General features: G+C 38.2%; 1 long non-coding RNA gene and 1 other non-coding gene across 2 annotated transcripts in view; one reads left to right on the top strand and one right to left on the bottom strand.

Moving 5' to 3' along the window:
- Positions 1 to 14,571, bottom strand: part of LOC144236080 (uncharacterized) — a 29,018-nt gene that overhangs the window by 7,503 nt on the left and 6,944 nt on the right. The gene's annotated exons all lie outside the window — the stretch shown is intronic.
- Positions 14,136 to 14,241, top strand: LOC144236121 (U6 spliceosomal RNA). Its single transcript, XR_013336417.1, has one exon. It is a non-coding gene; the product is annotated as a U6 spliceosomal RNA (small nuclear RNA).

The following is a 14,571-nucleotide window of genomic DNA, read 5'->3' as shown; positions in this document are numbered from 1 at the left end:
CCTGGGTAGCTAGCTCAGTTGGTTAAGCGGCTGACTTCGGCTCAGGTCATGAATCTCACAGTTCATGCATTGGGGCCCCGTGTCAGGCTCTGTGCTGACAGCTAACTCAGAGCCCGGAGCCTGTTTCAGATTCTATGTCTCCCCCTCTCTCTCTCTGACCCTCTCCTGCTCACGCTGTCTCTCTCTCTCTCTCAGAAATAAATAAAAACAAGGGAGGGGCAAGATGGTGGAGAAGTAGGGAGCTCCGTACCTGCACTCGCGCCCATGCCTTACACGGAAAAGATCTGAAGCCATAGGAAACTGTACGGAACCCAAGAGATTGGGAGAAAAAGGACGCAGATTACACTGAAAAAGCCTTCTAATGGCTACCTAAAGAAACAAGCCAAAGTACACATGGTGGAGAGGCCCAAATATCACTACGAGTAGGAAAACAAAACAACCAAGGTCTCAACAAGAGAGATGAAGAGATACCATTCAAAAAACACTCTCTGAAAGGATAGGCCCTGGACAGTCAAAGAGTCTTCTTGGATACAGCAGTGCTCACAGGTGCAGAGAGCATAACAGGTCTTTAAAACTAACAAGAGCCAGAAAACTAACTAAAATGATGAAATGAAAGAGCTCTCCACCAAAGNGCAAACCATGAGAGACTCTTGAATGCTGACAAAAACTGAGGACTGATGGATGGGGGGAAGGGGGGATGGGCACGGAGAGGGGCACTTGTGGGGATGAGCCCTGGTTGTTATATGGAAACCAACTTGACAATAAACTATTTGTAAAAAATAAAATAAAATAAAAACATTTTTCAGTTATTGCAAATAAATAAATAAATAAATAAATAAATAAAAACATTTAAAAAAATAGAGGCAGGAAGCCTATTGCAATTACTTTTTTAAAAAAAGAAACAACTCATTTGGGGGTGCCTGGGTGGCTCAGCTGCTTAAGCGTCCAACCTTGGCTCTGGTCATGATCTTGCAGTTTGTGAGTTCGAGCCCTGCATCAGGCTCTGTGCTGACAGCTTGGAGCCTGGAACCTGCTTTGGATTCTTTGTCTCCCTCTCTTAGTCACTCTCTATCTCTCTCTCTCCCAAAAATAAATAAACATTTTAAAGAAATTTTTAAAAAAAGAATAACTCATTTGAACAATCATTCTTTCTTAAGCTAACCAATCATTTGTAGTCAGTCAGTGATTTATCATCATGACCATCATCACCAATAAAAATAAACCCTTTTATTTGCATAGTGTAACCTAATTTAGGGCAGCTTTTGTGTTATTTGATTTTGCTTTCATAATTGCCCTATGAAGTTCTTAAGGCAGTTATTATCTCCATTATGTCAAGAAGCTGAGGCACAGTGAGGTTAAGTAAATTGCTTAAAGTCACATAGTTAGTATAATGGTCTGAATTTTTGTGTGTGCTCCATCCCCTTGCCCATATTCACATGTTGAAATCATAAAACCCAATGTATGGTATTAGAAGGTGGGGCCTTTGGGGAGTGATTTGGTTATGAGGGTGGATGGGATTAGTATTCCATGAATACTCATGAATGGGATTAGTATTTCTATAAACAAGACCCCTCAGAATTTCCCTGACCCTTCCACTATGTGAGAAGTCTTCACCCTACAAGGCTGGCATCCTGAACCTGAGCATCCAGCCTCCAGAACTATGAGAAATAAATTTTTGTTATTTATAAAGTACCCAGTCTGTGGAATTTTGTTGTAGCAGCCCAAATGAACTGAGATAGCTGATAAGTGACAAAATTAGAATAAAAGATTTGTGGCTTCTACTCCAATACCCTGTCTCCGTGAGCTCTGGAGAAATGTTTTCATGTACATGTAAAACCTTGGTAGCTGACATCAAAAATACCCTTTTAGGGCCTAAATGTCCATCAACTGATGAATGGATCAAGAAGATGTGGTTCATATATACAATGGAATACTACATGGCAATGAGAAAGAATGAAATCTGGCCATTTGTAGCAACATGGATGGCAGGGGTGTTATGCTAAGTGAAATAAATCAGGCAGAGAAAGACAAATACCATATGTTTTCACTCATATGTGGAAGAGGAGAAACTTAACAGAGGACCATGGGGGAGGAGAAGAGGAAAAAATATAGTTAAGGAGAGGGAGGGAGGCAAACCATAAGAGACTCTTAAATACTGAGAACAAACTGACGGTTGATGGGGGGTAGGGAAGAGGGAAAAGTGGATGATGGGCATGGAGGTGGGCACTTGTTGGGATGAGCACTGGGTGTTATATGGAAACCAACTAGACAATAAACTATATTTTTTAAAAAAATAAAATACCTTTTTATAATAGAGATATGAAAACTTAAGAATTATCTCCAGGTTATTCTCATCATCAGGAGTACTATACTGTTAAGTGACTCTTTGCCTTCCTAGTTATGCCACTTGAAAGAAACCCAGAAGAACTAAGAAGAGATAATGTGTTCCACTTGGGGAAATATTTTTCTAGTAGCTAAAATCAGGGAGCTGCAAGGGAAAAAGCGAGAAACCCAACAACCATGTTAGAGAAACTAAGGAAATTTTGACAACAAAATCTGAAACCACTTCTGACGCAAAATTAACCAGAAGTCAATACTGTCAATATCCTGAAACAATTTCAGGATAACCTTGAATAACAAGGTTCTGAAAAGTAATGAAATCTGTTTAATTTTATTTTGGCCATTACTTCCCAAAACTAAAAAAAAAGTCCATTTTGCCAATCTCTGCCTTTGGTTGGACTGTTTAATCCTTTTACATGTAATGTAATTACTAACACCATTGGATTTATTCTGCCATTTTGCCATGTTTGCTTTCCATATCTTATGTCTTTTTTGATTCTCTATTCTTCTATTACTACCTGTTTGTTGAATATTTTCTAGTATACTATATTAATTCCTTTTTTTTGTTATTTTACTATATTTTAAAATGTATTTTCTTAGTGGTTGCCCTGAAAATTATAAGTAACATTTTAATTTATAACAATCTAGTTTCAATTAATACAAACTTAATTTCAATATTATGTAAAAACTTTGCTCCTATCTATATAGCTCCATTTCCTCCATTTCTTAGTATTGTTATTGTTGTTATACAAATTGCATCACTATACATTGTGTGCTCATCAGTACAGGTTTATAATTATAAGCTGACCCTTGAACAACACGGGTATGAACTGCGTGGGTCCACTTATACATGGATATTTTCCCCATAAATACAGTACAGTACTGTAAATATATTTTATCTTCCTTGTGGTTTTCTTAATAACATTTTCTTTTCTCTAGCTTACTTTATTGCAAGAACACAATGTATAATATATGTAACATACAAAATATGTATTAATAAACACTATGTTATCAGCAAGTCTTCCAGTCAACAGTAGACTATTAGTAGTGAAGTTTTGGGAGAGTCAAAATTACATGTAAATTTTCTCCTACACCTCTAACCCCTGCATTATTAAAGAGTGAACTGTATTGCTTTATACAATTGCTTTTTAAGTCAGGTAGAAGAGGGTGCCTCGGTCGCTCAGTGGTTAGGCATCCAACTCTTGGTTTCAGCTCATGTCATGATCTCACAGTTCATGAGTTCAAGCTCCGTATTGGGCTCTGTGCTGATAGTGCTCAGAGCCTGCCTAGGATTTTCCCTCTTTTCTCTCTCTCTCCCTCTCTCAAAATAAATAAATAAACTTAAAAAATAAATAAAAATAAATCAGAGGAAAAACTTATGAACAAATGGTATATTTGTACTGTCTTTTATATTTACCTATGTAGTTACCTTTACCAGCCTTCTTTATTTCTTCATATGTATTCAAGTTAACTGTCTAGTATCTTTTCATTTTGGCCTGAAGGACAAATGACTCCCTTTAGTATTTCTTACAGAACATATTTGCTCTCTTCCTTTGTTTTCATTATTTTTTATATTTTGTATCTCTTTATTAAGAGATATAAATCTTTTCCATGGCTCAGTCGGTTAAGCATCCAATTTGTGATTTCAGCTCAGGTCATGATCTTATGGTGTGTTAGATGGAGTCCCGCATTAGGCTCTGCACTGACAGTGTGGTGACTGCTTAGGATTTTCTCACTCCCTCTCTCTCTGCCCCTCCCTTGCTCGCATGCCCTCTCTCTCAAAATAAATAAATTTAAAACAACAGTTATCTTTAGTTCTTTAAAAATATTTTTGTTACTGTTTTATTTACTTCTGAGAGAGAGAGAGAGAGAGAACGTAAGCAGGAGAGGGTCAGAGAGAAAGGGAGATACAGAATCTGAAACAGGCTCCAGGCTCTGAGCTAGCTGGCAGCATAGAGCCCAATGCGGGCCTCGAACCCATGAACGGTGAGATCATGACCTGAGCCGAAATCAGACGCTTAACCAACTGAGCCACCCAGGCGCCCCATTTCTTTAAAAATATTTAAATTCTGATTTCAATTCTTTGTCCAATAATTCCAACATCTGGTATTCTTCAGGGATAGTTACTATTGACTGTTATTTTTTCACTATGTATGGACCACATTTTCCTGTTTCTTTGCATGCTTCACAATTTTTTGTTGTTGAAAATTGGACATATAAATAATATACTGTGGCAGCTCTGGAAATGGGTGTTGACCTAAATAAGGAGATAAACTGAGGCAAGCTCAAAAAGTTGAGTGTATTTGGGAATGGTAGAAGAATTGCAATTCGGAACAGGTGAACTGAAGCAATCTATAGGTGAGTCCAATGAGGGTTTGGGATAGTTGTATTTATAGGCAGGGAAGGTAAAGAAGGAATGGTTCACTTAGAGTCAGTTAAAAATCAAAATAAATGAAGACCAGCCTTGACAATTTCCCAGGGAGACAGAATCAGTCCAGTCAAACACACACAAAGACACACTCAGCCCAATTTCTGAGACCAGTCTGATCAGGGTCATCTCCCCTTCATGCCTCTGGAAAACCTCTGATCACCCTCTCATCACCCAGGAAAATTCCAACATTGTCAGTTTTCTGTAAATCAGGCTTTTACAGGAAACCAGTATCTTAGTCCTTAACTTTTGTCTTCCTGAGGACACATGGGTAAGATTCATCTTATATCCTCTAGTTTATTTTTTTTTTAATTTTTTTATGTCTAGTTTATTTTGAGAGAGAGACAGAGAGTGAGTGGGGGAGGGTCAGAGAGAGAGGGAGACACAGAATCTGAAGACAGGCACCAGGGTCTGAGCTGTCAGCACAGAACCCAACGTGGGGCTCAAACCCACAGACTGTGAGACCACGACCTCAGCCAAAGTTGGATGCTTAACCGACTGAGCCACCCAGGCGCCACCCTCTAGTTTTATTTTAAATTGAAATTCTTTTACACGATCCCCCGCTTTTCACTCCACAGGTTTTATTTTTCTTGTTGCTATTTGTTGTTGTTGTCTTTGTTATTATTTTTTGTTTAGTGACTTTCCTAAGTGAATTCTTTAAAGTCTACACTCCTTGTGTAGCCATTGAAGTCTCCAGTAGGTTACCTTAGCAGTCAGCTAATAACTGGATAGGGATTTCCTTAAATACCTTGAACAGACAAGTCTTTCAATGTCTGCCCAGAGGCTCTGTGTGGCATTTGGGAGATGACTTCAGTGCTCTAGCAAGCAATTTGCAACACTGCCTTGGTCTTCACTCCCTGCTTGAGGGGAGCTTCAAGGTCAAGCAGAGGTGAGAGATGACAGCCTTCCCAGGACTTTCCTGAGCATGTTCACAACCCTACCCATGTATGTGGCTTTCTAGATTCCCAGGAATGTGTCAGAGCTTTTCAAAGCCTCCTGTGAAAATCCCATTTTCCGGCTTTTCTTTTTACAAGTTTTTGGTCAACTCTTTTTTTGCCCCAACTGTTAGTGTAGCCAAAGCCAGCTGTGATGTTAACCAGTTACCACTAATTGTTTTCAACAAATGCCCCAGGGAAAAGGCAGTTCAAACAGAGCAAACTCTGAGTCAGATCAAATAAAGACAAGCTCTGCAAGTGGGTGTTTCAAGGGAACTTCCAGTCAGATGAAAGAGTGACAATACTCTGGGAATAGGGCTTTAAGAGGCCTCAAACACATTTTTCCCTTCAGTGGTTGCTAGCTTGCTGATTCATGGATTCCATAACCATGAGGCTGTTGGTTTTCAAGGCTACTATGGAGCTGAGGAGAAGGGAGTGGGATAGGACAAGTTAAAATGCTATACAGTTCACTCTTTTTACTGAGATTCAGCTGTCTTTCTTATTTTTTTTTTTAAATAAAAGCTCTTCAGACTGTTGCAAATGTTTAATATCCAGAGTTATTAAAAAGTTGACTTTGGCAATTTTTGCCAATGTTCTCATTGCTTTACAGAGAAACAGGTTTTTATAGATTTTAATACATCATTCTAGAAGTTGGACTCTTCAAACTTTTTTAATAAAAATCTTTTGCAACATCTGCTAATATCCTATGTCTATTAATAATAGTATTAGCTAAGATTTATTGACTGGATATGAGAAGCTAGGCACACATGCGCTATCCTATTTGATCTTTATAACACCATAATAAGCAGCTATTTTTATTACTATAATTATTATCATTTTCAACTGAGGAACGTGGGATATAGGTTAGATCAATTACTCAAAATCACAAAAGTTAGTAAATGGCTTTGGAGAAGCAAACTGTTGGGGCGCCTGGGTGGCTCAGTTGGTTAAGCAACTGACTTTGGCTCAGGTCATGATCTCACAGCTTGTGAGTTGGTGGGTTCAAGCCCTGCGTCAGACTCTGTGCTGACAGCTAAGAGCCTAGATCCTGCTTGGATTCTGAGTCTCCATCTCTCTCTACCCTTCCCCTGCTTGTACTCTCTCTCTCTCTCGCAAAAATAAACATTAAAATTTTTTTAAAAAGAAGCAAACTCTTATGTTACAGAGAGGACTACACACAGGGAATGGCAGGTAGCCTGTAGAAGCTGAGGACCTCAGTCCTACAACTGCAAGGAACTCAATGCTACCAACAACCAGTGAACTTAGATGAGGATCCTAATCTCAGATAAGATCACAGCCCTCCCCAACACCGTCATTGCAGCTTTGTGAGATCCTAAACAGAGTACCCAGTTAAGCCATGCCTAGACTCTTGATCCACAGAAAATATGAGATAGTAAGGGTTGATTTTTGTAGGTTTCTTGACAACAACTTTATTGCCATGCAAGTCACATATTCTACAATTCACCCGTGTAAAGTGTATAATTTGATGGTTTTAATTCTATTCACAGCAATGGGAAAACACAACCACAGTCAATTTTATAATATTTTGACCACCTCCAAAAAAAAACCCTGCCTCATAGGAGTCAGCCATCATTCTCCTATTCCCCCAGCCCGGGGCAGCCGCTCATCTACTCTTTTTCTCTACAAATTTGCCCACTCTAGACCATTCATATAAAGGGAATCATACATATGTGGTGTCTTTGTGACAGGCTTCTTTTACCATTTTACTTAGCATAACATTTTCAAGGTTTATTCATGTTATGACATAGATGAGTCCTTAACTTTTTAAAATTGCGGAATAATATTCCATTATATAGATATACCACATTTGGTTATCCATTCACCACTTGATGGCATTTGGGTTGTTTCTACCTTTCAGCTATGATAAGTAATGCTGCTATGAACATTCATGCACAAGTTTTTGTATGGACATATGTTTTTCTTTCTCTTGGGAATGTGTACCGGAGTAGAACTCCTGAGTCCTAAGGTAACCATGTGATTAAACCATTGAGGAACTGCCAAACTGGTTTCCAAGGCAGAGGTGCCATTTTATATTTCTTCCAGTGTACAAGAGTTCTGATTCTCCATCTCCATGCTGACATGTGACTGGGACAGACGAAAACTTCCAGCGGTCTACCCCTCCCAGAAGATCCATATCCCTTAAGTAAAAATTAGGAGAAGGAGCCCTGCTATTCTTGGCTTTACCTGCCTGGTGTGGAGTTTCCGTCACATGGAGCTGGGAGGAGGCAGGAAGGCGATGAGTCATTGTTTGAATGCTACGGACTCTCACTGTTCTTACCAAGTTTTACTAGATTTTATTGAATAAATATTTCTTTATTTGTTATGCCCTATGGACAATTTCCCGAGTCCTTTAAATATTAAGATTTTAAGAATAATTTTCACGGGCACCCTCCTACACNTATGTGGAAACTAATTTGACAATACACTATTTGTAAAAAAAATAAATTAAAAAAAATAATTTTCACTAGTTATGCTTGTTTTGCTGGAGACCATGGAGCTCTCTGTCATTCCAAAAGTAGAAATCTAAATGTTTGTTGTTTAAAACTGCTAGGATTGTGGTAATTTGTTATAAAGTGTGGAAAACTATTCCATGAGGAATGAGTGCTATACAAAATGTATTTTGAAAAACACCGGTGTAGCTCATCACGCATTAGAATAAATTGAGAATTAGAACAAGATGAAATTTAACCATTAACGGAAAATCTATTGGCTGTACCTATTTCAACAGTAAAATATAATTTATATAGAATTTTAAAGGGAAGAGCATACTTATCTCATTTGATAAAATATGCATGGCCAAAGCATTATGACCATTATGACCACCTCATGCCAGTGCATGTTAATTACAGGAAAATACATTTTAGAAGGTTAAGTAAACCAATGGATCCTACACTTTTGAATTCCACTGACCAGTTAATTTCCAAGAAAAAAAAATTCGGAGACTATTATATCAACAGTTACTTACTTTTTTTTTACTATAAAAATGTATTTTATTCTTTTTTCTTAATGGTTTTTTTTTTTATTTCTAGGAGAGAGAGAGAGAGAGACAGCGTGAGAAGGGGAGGGTCAGAGAGAGAGGGAGTCACAGACTGAAACAGGCTCCAGGCTCTGAGCTGGCAGTCAGCCCAGAGCCCGACGCGGGGCTCGAACCCACGAACCGGGAGATCATGACCTAAGCAAAAGTCGGACGCTTAACCAACTAAGCCACCCAGGCGCCCCAAAAATTTATTTTATTCTTTATTGTTTGTAATTTTTTCCTATAAAACATTATTTAAAATTTTTAAACGGTGTCTATACTCTGAAGATGAAATAATTACTTTATAATTTTCATAAGGATCCTAGTTCCATAACTACCAAATATAAGATATTCATATGTGGAAAAAAGGCTCATATCATATATGTGATAGGCTTTATTATTGTATGTTTAAAAGTTATTCTTGGGCGCCTGGGTGGCTCAGTCAGTTAAGTGTCTGACTTCAGCTCAGGTCACTATCTCATGGTTTGTGAGTTCAAGTTCTGAGATGATAACCCTCAAGAATAACTTTTTTTTAATGTTTATTTATTTTTGAGGGAGACACAGAATATGAGCGGGGGTGGGACAGAGAGAAAGGAAGACACAGAATCCAAAGCAGGCTCCAGGCTCTGAGTGCCAACAGTTATTTACTTTTAATATTTGTCATACATGGACATCTTTGAAAGACCATCTACATGAACCACGGCAATTTCAGATCGAAGAGGGTATTTAAGCATCAATAAAGAAAGAGTTATAATCTCAGGACTATGAAACATAATCTTTTATTTTTAAAATTTTTAAATATTTATTTATTTTTAAGAGTGAGACAGAGACAGAGTGTGAGAGGGGGAGGGGCAGAGAGAGAGGGAGACGCAGAATCTAAAGCAGGCTCCAGGCTCTGAATTGTCAGGACAGAGCCTAGAGCTGGGCTTGGATGCACTAACTTCGAGATCAGACCCAAAGACCTGATCCAAAGTCAGATGTTTAACCGACTGAGCCACTCAGGCATCTCTGAAACATAATCTTTTAAATTGAATGCACTTAGGGGTGCCTGGGTGGCTCAGTCAGTTAAGCATCCAACTCTTGGTTTCAGCTCAGGTCATGATCTTACAGTTTGTGACTTTGAACCCCACATAAGGCTCTGCACTGTCATTGAAGAGACTGCTTAGAATTCTCTCTCTTTTCCTCTCTCTCTCTTTCTGCTCCTCTCCTGCTCTCTCTCTCTCTCGAAAGAAATTTTAAAAACTTTAAAAACTTTGTTTTAGTTGAATGCATTTAGCCTTCTAAAATATCATTCGTTCCCCTTATGTTACTCCTTTTGTGGTAAACGTGTGAATTTTGTTACAGACAGATTGGAAAATTGGCATTTTGGAACCATCAAAATTTTCAAGTTAAACAAATAAAAATGGCAAACTTAATGGTCTCCTTTCTTTACCCCTCCCCCCAATTTGTACATTTTAGATGAAGCCAAGACTTTAGTCTATATATAAAAACCAAAACACTGAGTGAATATTCACTTTACCAAAATATTTAACAAACTCACCTCTAAATTCATAGCTATTGAGGCACCTAGGTGGCTTAGTCAGTTGAGTGTCCATCTCTTGATTTTGGTTCAGGGGCATGGGATCGAGACCCACGTCAGGCTCCTCACTGAGGAGAATCCCTGCTTTCCCTCTTGCTCTCTCCCCTACTTGTGCACATGCACTCTCTCTAAAATAATACATATATCACCACCACAGTATATTTACATTTTCTACATGCAAATACTTGTCAAAGAAACTTAGAGAATAGAAGGATTGAAAGATAAGAGTATAACATTGACATTCAACGACAAGCGGAGATTAAACAACTTTGAAATTACAAGGTATTGAATAGGGAAGTAGGTTTGGGTATGCAACATTAGATTTAACACAATAGTTTTCAGGAATAGACTTGTTTTATAAAATTTAGGAATTCTTGTGTACATTATTCATATAATTTAGCGTTAAATCCCAGGACACTTTTCTCTTAGCATAATATATCTCTGAGAAATTTTCTTGCACTTAAAGAGCAGTACAGCTGCTCTGGGCTTCATCCAACTTGGGTTAATATCTCTATAATTCTTTATACAGCTAATAAAGTCTCTGGAGCCTTCTTACTGAGATTAAATGCTAGGAAAGGCCTTGCCAAAGCCACTTAGCAAAGAACTGGCATTGTAGATTTCCAGTAACTGAGTGGCCATAGGCAGTCTTAGCAAAGATCAGAATCAAATTCTGTGGAAAATATGTCACATTTGAACAAAAAAGTAGTCGGCATTCATTTCTGGCACTATGTATTCTGTGGTCAAGGCGTCCCCTACACAGTGTTTGCTGGAGGTAAATGGAATGTATAACTGGTGCCTCTTTTTCCATTTTTAATTCCATGTTGCTTCTCCAGAGAATCATGAGTTATTTTTCTCTTCCTCTTTTCCTTTCACATGAGAAATCAGGTAATCCACTCATCCCACAAATTATTTGGAAGATGAGACACAACCTGAGGCGAGGCAAAATATCTTCCAAAACAAATCATGTGTCTTTTCCCCTACGTTCTTCAGAATATGAAATGTTTGGAAATAAATAATAATTCTGGCAAAAAATCTCCCCCCTGGACTCTAGGGTGGGGAGTAAAGCTCAGATTCCATCAAGCCAAAAGGAGATCTGGGTCAATGCTTCATAGGCAAATCAGACGGGCTCTTTCCTAAAGTTCTTTCCTGTTTGAGAAAGCCTCACTCCTTAAAAGTCAGCACATCAGGCCATAAGGCTTCCTGTTGCATCTTATTGCTGACCAGTAACATCAGTTGGGAATTAGAGCTGTGGTGACCAGACAGTCACTAGCCAGGTTAATAAGGAAGAAAGGACTCTAGCCCAGAGAGAATCAGAAAGTTCCAGATCACCAGACATGTGTTGAAACTAGGAGAACTCAGGGGAACACGAGTTCAGGATCTAAAACCTAAATGATGAGGTGATTGCCAGGAATATGCAATACAAAGTCAGGGACTAAGAGTCAAAAACATCTAGGAACAATTTGTCCCAGTGTGTCCTGGACTGACCTATCTTGTCACAAGCAAGCCTTTGGACAGGGGAGTTCTCACTTATAAAAATCTATTTTAAAAAAAGTTGGATTTAGGGGCACCTGGGTGGCTCAATTGGTTAAGCGTCCCACTTTGGCTCAAGCTGTGATCTCGCGATTTGTGAGTTCAAGCCCCGCATTGGGCTCTGTGCTGACAGCTCAGAGCCTGGAGCCCATTTCAGATTCTGTGTCTCCCTCTCTCCTTGCCCCTCCCCTTCCTCTCTCTCCTTCAAAAATAAATACTAAAAAAAATTTTTTTTTTACAAGTAACCACTGTACCTAGAAACAATGACCAAATGAAAAGATCATCCCTAACACGATATTGTGGTATTGAAATACTATTTCCCACTTTAAAAAGAAAAACATGGGGCATTTTGAAATGGTCAATACCACATCTGGGGCAAGAAATGTACAAGATGAGTCTGAAACATCTCATCATATCAATTAGAGATGAAGCTACCAAAAACTATTAAGGTCATATAAACAAGATCGTGAGCCAACATGAAGAGGCTTCCACAAGCCAAAGATGTTACAGATTGAGTGTCAGGAAGGACAACAGTTACTGTGGATTAAAAATCCATCAACTTTTTTCAAATCCATGTATTTATAATGATATTTTTCGAAAAACCTTAAGTGGATGGATGATTGCAACCAATTCGTTATTTTGAAAACAGGGGTAAATAGAAAGAATGAAGCATTTATACAGATGGTATAACTACAGAAAAAAACAGCAGCTGAGAAGATGGGGCACCTGGGTGGCTTTTTCAGTTGAGCATCTGACTTTGGCTCAGGTCATGATCTCACTGCGGGTTTGAGCCCCACATCAGGCTTTGTACTGACAGAGCTGAGCCTGCTTCAGATTCTCTGTCTCCCTCTCTCTCTGCCCCTCCCCTGCTGTTCTCTCTCTCTCTCTCAAAAATAAATAAGTATTAGGGGCGCCTGGGTGGCTTAGTCGGTTAAGCGTCCGACTTTCGCTTGGGTCATGATCTCGCGGTTCGTGGGCTCGAGCCCCGCGTCGGGCTCTGGGCTGCCTGCCAGCTCAGAGCCTGGAGCCAATTTCAGAGTCTGTGTCTCCCTCTCTCTCTGACCCTCCCCTGCTCATGCTGTCTCTCTCTCTCTCCTAGAAATAAATAAAAAATATTTAAATAAATAAATAAATAAGTATTAAAAAATTTTTTTAAACAGTAGCTGAGAAGAAACCCACTAAATTACAAGGAACTGATAGAACTAAAACATCAACTTTATGTAATCCTGATAAGTTAATGGACCAAGGAACTGACCATTAGTAACTACTATCAATAAAAGGGACACAACCAGTATTCTGTGCCTCTCGATGAGAAAACATGGGATCACTTAGGGTTTAATACACTGGAAGCAAAAACCAACAAAACTAAGAGAAAGAACAGACAAATCTAGAAACATAATTCAAGATTTCAGCATCCTTCTCTAAAGAATTGATAGAAAAAGTAGAAAGAAAATCAGTAAGGATATAGCAGTCACTATATAAATAGAATATATGTTGTTTTACATTGAGAACAACTCCATCAACCAACTTTATTTAACTGACCTTCATAGAGTAATCCATTCCAAACTGCAGAATATACTGTTTCTAAACATGAACATGGAAATTTCTCTAATATAGACCATGTGTTGGGGTCATAAAAATAAGTCCCAATAAATTTTTTAAAATCTTGTGAAATATGTTCTCTAACTAAATGGAATTAAATTAGAAATCAGTAATACTAAGCTATAAAAAAAACCCTTTAAATGCTTGGAAATTAATAATCATACTTCTAAATAAGCCTGAATTAAAGAATAGATCACTAGAGAAATTAGAAAATATTTTAAACTAAAATATAATGAAAATGCAATATGTCAAAATCTATCCTAAAAAAAAACAAAAAACAAAAGAAGGGGCGCCTGGGTGACTCAGTCGGTTGAGCATCCAACTTTGGCTCACATCATGATCTTGGTTCATGAGTTTGAGCCCCGTGTCAGATTCTGCTGACAGCTCAGAGCCTGGAGCCTGCTTCAGATTCTATGTCTCCCTCTCTCTCTCTGCTCCTCCCCCACTCATGCTCTGTCTCTGTCTCTTAAAAATAAGTAAATGTTAAAAAAAAAAAAGCTATCTGATGCAGCTAAAGAAATGCTTACAGGGAATGTATAGCTTTAAATACTCACATAATAAAAGAAAAAATATTTAAAATTCATGATCTAAGTCTCTACCTTAAGAAGCTAGGGAAAAAATTAGAATTAAAAAAAAAAAGAGAAAATTAAATCCAAAGCAATCAAAAGATAAATAAAAAAGATTGTGTTTATGTGGGCAGCACATGTAATAAAATCAGAATGACACAGAGAATTTTAGCATGGCCTCTGTGCATGGATGAATGCAAATTTGTGAAGCATTCCATATTTTAGAAACAGAAAGGAAGCTTCCAAACCCATTCTATGAGGCAAGCATTACCTTGATTCCCATAACCAGCTAAAGACCCCACTAAAAAAGGGGAATAACAGGCCAATATCCCTGATGAACATGGATGCAAAAATTCTCAATAAGATACTAGCAAATTGAATTCAACAGTGTATTAAAAGAATTATTCACCATGATGAAGTAGGATTCATTCCTGGAGCTGCTTCAGATTCTCTATCTTCCTCTCTCTCTGCCCCTCCCTTGCTTGTACTCTCTCTCTCTCAAAAATAAATAAACATTAAAAAATTTTTAATTGATATTTTTTATTTCTGAAATA

The sequence above is a fragment of the Crocuta crocuta genome, unplaced genomic scaffold (assembly GCF_008692635.1).
Source record: "Crocuta crocuta isolate KB4526 unplaced genomic scaffold, BGI_CrCroc_1.0 scaffold551, whole genome shotgun sequence".
Classification (NCBI taxonomy): Eukaryota; Metazoa; Chordata; class Mammalia; order Carnivora; family Hyaenidae; genus Crocuta; species Crocuta crocuta.
The sequence above is the reverse complement of the archived record's forward strand: the minus strand, read 5'-3'. Positions and strand labels throughout refer to the sequence as shown.